The sequence below is a fragment of the Hydra vulgaris genome, chromosome 01, assembly GCF_038396675.1.
Source record: "Hydra vulgaris chromosome 01, alternate assembly HydraT2T_AEP".
Classification (NCBI taxonomy): domain Eukaryota; kingdom Metazoa; phylum Cnidaria; class Hydrozoa; order Anthoathecata; family Hydridae; genus Hydra; species Hydra vulgaris.
This window is the reverse complement of record NC_088920.1, coordinates 58,534,200-58,540,275: the sequence shown is the minus strand read 5'-3', so window position 1 is coordinate 58,540,275 and position 6,076 is coordinate 58,534,200. Positions and strand designations below refer to the sequence as shown.

The 6,076-nt window shown below is 25.9% G+C and overlaps 1 long non-coding RNA gene across 1 annotated transcript; it reads right to left on the bottom strand.

Annotated features, from left to right (window-relative positions):
• Nucleotides 1-283: 283 nt before the first annotated feature.
• LOC136075474 (uncharacterized) lies at nucleotides 284-5,620 on the bottom strand. The gene is made up of 3 exons (XR_010635969.1): nucleotides 5,380-5,620; nucleotides 784-852; nucleotides 284-466 (listed from the first exon to the last, which is right to left on the bottom strand). It is a non-coding gene; the product is annotated as an uncharacterized LOC136075474 (long non-coding RNA).
• Between the last annotated feature and the right edge of the window lie 456 nt (nucleotides 5,621-6,076).

Genomic DNA, 6,076 nt, shown 5'->3' with positions numbered 1-6,076 from the left:
AAATGGTATAAAAGTAGTCAATACTAGACAAATGAAAGTCCGAATGCTTCTATGATAATTTTTAAAATTCTTTTAATTTAAAAATTACTTAAATTAAGTAATTTAAAATTAATCATCGAAGCTTTCAGAGAGGCTTAACTTTATCTGGTATTTGCTACTTTATCCCATTCGGTATTCAAAACGTGTAGCATTTTTGATCTTTTACATGTGATGTTTTCCACCTATAACCTATGTGGGATTTACCTTGAACTATTATGACGAAATTTTATAAAATTAAAAAACGTGTTGCAAAATGAATTTATTTAAAAATAAATGCTATTAATCAATACATCCAAAACGAATATTAAAAATATTATTTTTTCTTTTGCGATTTACACGCCATTTTTTATCAATTGAATTAATTAAATCGCTTCGGCTTGTATAATACCAAGGTTTTTAGTATCTTCTAACTTTCTTCAAACATTTTCTAAAAAAAAAAAATATAAATACAAATATATATAAATATATATACATATACATATACATATATATATATATATATATATATATATATATATATATATATATATATATATATATATATATATATATATATATAGAAATAGAGACAGAGAGACAGAGAGAGAGAGACAGAGAGAGAGAGAGAGAGAGAGAGAGAGAGAGAGAGAGAGAGAATTTTTAATATGGAAACTTATTTGTCGAGCAATTTTAATTATTAGCCAGTTTGAAGTCATTAATAACTACAATATTTCACAAATAATTATTTCATAATTTATTACTTACAATGACTAACGTATTATGCGTAATTGAACACATATCATGCGTAATGAGCTTGAACCCATGAGGAGAATCCTGAAAAAAAGTGATCAATAAGGATAAGTAGTTAAACAAAAAAACAAAAACAAAAATGTAAAAACCTACTTTTTCAATGATGTAGACTTCTATAATAACAGGCCTTGACATCGCGCAAAATGCCGTAAAAACTGAAGGCCGATTAAACTTTCACTTTTACTTATATTGATATATTTTTATATTAGGTAAGGGTGTAATGGCAGTCTATGTTTTCTAATAATAATCTCTAGTAAAAACGGAAATATAAAAAGAAAACCAAAAAATTGTTAAAAGATAATCATGTTTTTCGTATTTCAAATTTCATTAAGAATATTTATGTAATATTAAATAGTATCAATAACAAGCAGAACCATAACAAAGTTTATATCTATATATTAGAAAGATAACTGTATTTTTAATTTTTTTGCTAAAAATGGTAACAATAAAAATCACCAACAATAAAAAATACCAACAAAAGTTGATTCAAGCAAAAAAAAAGTTTTATCAATATATCTCAACAGGGTTAAAGTCCTTATACTTGGCAACTTGTAGTCAATACACAAACAATCATATAAACATCGTCGCATAGCAAAATACTCATATGCTTTACATATAATATCTGAAGTATATAAAACTTCACCAACATTAACTTTTCTCATAGCATTAAGGTGTTCGAATAGAATATTTGACAGAAGCGAACTTTCTTTATTTTTTAAAAAGCTAACTGCTTCAAATAAAGCTGATTTTGTTTTTATTAACTTTAATTTGTTTACAGCTAAATATGAAATATTACAAGTTGTGCCATTATGGTTAGCTACAAATAAATAATCATTGAAAATTACTAAAATAAATAATGGAACACCAAGTTTGTACAATTTTGATTGTATGTGCAAACTTTTTTTATTAAGCTGGAAAACAATAACATTGTTATTATCACTTAACAAAGATTGAATATCGTCAAATATAAGTTCATCCTCTTTAAGAAAATCATTTAACTCATCTGGTAAAATGCTTTGAAAACCGCTTGAAGTTACATTTTTTCTAACTTTACTTGCTGGTGTGGCTAAACAACTAGGCGGAATATTTTAAAAACAGATGGTGGGTTTAAAGGTCGTTGCTTCCCATATTTGCTTTCAAAAGGTGCTTCATTTGGCCAATGCAGTTGACATAATGCTATATAGTCTGTAACAATAAAACCAGTTCTTGGGATAGCTTCACTACATCTTTTTCTCTCCTCTAGATTCTTCGGGAATTTATAAATTGATGTTTTTGTCGTAGTTGAGTATTGATATTTTTGTTGTAGTTGTAATTGATATTGTAGTTGTAGTTGAATAAATTGATATTTTTGTTGTAGTTGAGATAGTTCGACTTGCAAAGAGATACACAGTATTTTAAAGGCATTTTTAAGGCATTTTAATTATTAAAAAAACTTATCCTAAGTTTGACAATACTATTACCTTACAATGTTAACGCCTTTGAACCTTACAATGTTATCGTCTTGATGTTGGGCTATCTAATTTATAAACCAATCACATTTTAAAGATTTATTAAAAAAGCGCGAACACAAACTTTCGTCTAATGTTAAAAGATGAAAATGTAAACAAAGTATTAGGAATTGGCCTTCAGTTTAACAACTTTGTTGCGCGATGTCAAGGCCTTTTATTATAGAAGGCCGCGGTCACACATAATAAACACATAATAAACAAACATAATAAACAAATAATAAACATAAAAAACACATAATAAACAAATATCTAAATTTCTATAAGTAAATTTATTCTTTGATCATTGCCTTCATATCCTATCTTATTTTCATATCATAATCTATTATGGAATTATTTATAAAACATATCACAACAATATTATAAAATTTGTGATGTTCAAGTATCATATGAACATTCTCTAACATGTTCATATGATATTTGAATATAGTTCTTGAGTATATTATCTGCAAACAATTGACTGATGCAAGTTCTAATGTTGTCAAAAACCAAGCATGCATGCATGGGACACTGCAGTGTCCCACAAAGAAATGCAGGTTTGAAAGTTAAATTTTGTTTTATTAAAAAAAAAAATTAAAATAGGGGGGAGATAGGGAGGTTTCTGTAACTTTTTTTAGGCTCCAAAACTTTTAACTTTATATATAATAAGGTTCATAAAACTTAAGGGACTTACGAAGTACATTGAGGAACAAAAACAGGATATTTACAGAAACTTTTCAATTTTCAATCTGGAGTACCACAGTGTAATTGGGAATAAAGTCTTTGGGTCCAGTATTCAAAGTAATACAATCTAAAGTAATATATAAATTAAATAAAATGCTTTAAAATGCATGCAGTTATACATATAACTCCTGATAGTTAACTATTTGTATAACTAGTTATACATAAAATTTATAATATAAACTTTTTTTTTAAGGTTATGCTTGAACAAATTAGAACCAATTAATTCAAATTCAAGATTTAGTTCAAGTTCAAGTTATTTGTTCATTGTTTTTTCACTATTTTATATTTATTTGTTCAAATTTGTTAACTAGTACTAATTCTTACTACAGTAAGAATATTTATCATTGTTGAAAATGATTTTATTAGTAACTTAATTTTACTATCAACATATTTTGACAACACTCTTTACATTTTAAATGATGACAGCTTTACTTTTCTATTGATGTTAAAATTATTACGTTTCAATAACTCAGATTGAATTTTAACTGAATTATTGTAAGCTTTGTAAGGGTTTGTTGTATCTCAAATGGTGTTGTAAATAAAGTAAAAAAAAAAAAAAAATATATATATATATATATATATATATATATATATATATATATATATATATATATATATATATATATATATATATATATATATATATGTAAATTATGTTAGTGTATTTTACAAATAGAGTGCTCAATGTTCTTAAAGAACAGAGCAATAATTAATTAATTAGTAAAAAAGTAGAAGTAAAAGAGTAGAAGATAAAAGTTAGATAAGTGTTTTTTACTAATTAATTAATTATATATATATATATATATATATAGTATTTAGGCTATGGGATCATCCATAAATGATGCCAGTAGATAGAGGGGCAGTGTGAGTTTAACAATAATTGACAATGGGGAGGGGATGTTGAGACCAAAATAATCTCAATTAAAAAATTGAATTAAAAAAAAAAAGTAAAATATTTTATTTTAAAACAATTTATGCTAGCTATGAGCAGGTTTTAGAGGTATTTACACCAACAATGTGGTCTAAAAACTTCTTGCTTTTGTTGCTTAAAACTGTAGAGGATCATAGGAAAAACAATTTAAATTCAGAAATTAGCTTGCTTATCTGAAAGAACAATTTATGTTTTTTTTTTTTTACTTTTAGTACTGTTGAGAATAAATGTATAATTGAACCCGAAAAAAATTGATGGTATATGCATTTTTTATATTATATTAACAATTCAGATATACTATCATAATACGATAACAAAAACTGACATCATTTTCAATGGGAGATGGCAAAAAATTAACTGAGTTTGGTAAAGGGTGAAGTTGTTCAATAAACCGGGTCATCATCTGACATCATTATGCATAGATGATCCTATGATTTAGGTAAAATAAGTAATCAATTTGCCATATTTCTCTTTAGAAAGTGTAAGAAAAAAGCATTGTTATGCTGAGAACCTACCTATTGAGCAATGATAAACATTCTTACTGTAGTAAGAAATAGTACTAATTAACAAATTTGAACAAATAAATATAAAATTAACAAAAACAATGAATAAATAAGAACTTTAACTTGAACTTTAACTAAATCTTAAATTTGAATTAATTGGTACTAATTTGTTCAAGCATAACCTTAAAAAATAAGTTTCTATAACAAATTATATGTATAACTAGTTATACATATAGTTAACTATCAGGAGTTATATGTATAACTATATCAGGAATTATATGTATAACTATATCAGGAGTTATATGTATAACTATATCAGGAGTTATATGTATATATAGTTATACATATAAATTTTATAAATTTTAAAGCATTTTAAAGTATACTATTTTATTTAAACATTACTTTAGATTATATTACTTTGAAAATTGGACCCAGAGGCTTTATTAACACTGTATTCCCAATAACACTGTGGTACTCCAGATTAAAAATTGAAAAGTTTCTGTTAATATCCTGTTTTTGTTCCTCAATGTAGTTTGTAAGTCCCTTAAGTCATAAGGACCTTATTATATCTAAAGTTAAAAGTTTTGGAACATAAAAAGTTACAGAAAATCTCCTCCACCACCACCACCCTATTTTTTTCTTTTTTAACAAAGAAAATTGGGAATTCTTTGACTTTTAAACCTGCATTTCTTTGTGGGACACTGTAGTGTCCCATGCATGCATGCTTGGTTTTTGACAACATTTGAACTTTCATCAGTTAATTGTTTGCAGATAATATACTCAAGATCTAAATTCAAATAACTATTATATTATCCTAATAATACGTCTATTTACACAAATCTTAATCTTATTTCTATAAAGAAAGATAAACATTATTCGTGGTACTTACATACTTGCTTGCCATTTTCTATATTAATATAAAATATTTTCACACAATATAAACGTAACGCAATGCAATGTCGATTTAAAAATTTTTATTTAGTTTTTTTTAAAAAGTTTTTTTTTTAGTTTCCAGCTTTCAAATTAATTCCCATGCAAATCCCACATGAAACCCACGTGGGATTTCCCATGTGTGTAAATACCATATGGTTCCCACATGTAACCCATGTGGGATTACCCACATGGGTTTTAGGTGACAAATTTCCATACGGATACCACATGGGAAAATCCGTCCCACATAAATCCCATCAATCCCACACGGAACCCACGCGGAACCCATGTGGGACGCGGTTTTATTTTTCACTGGGTATGTATATATATATATATATAAATATATATATATAAACATATATATATATATACATATATATATATATATATATATATATATATATATGCATTTTATAATGCATTATAGTATGATAATATCTAGAGACGTAAAACAGTATAGGCCAAGACTAAGACCAAGACATTTTGATTCACTACAAAGACTAAAAACAAGACAGTTAAGTCTCGAAAGCAACATCTCCAATAATATCATACTATGATGCATTATAAAATGCATACATTTATTATTTTCTAACTATTGCAAATATATCTAGTTGTTTATGTGTGTATGTTTAGTTTGAATTATATTGAATATGATG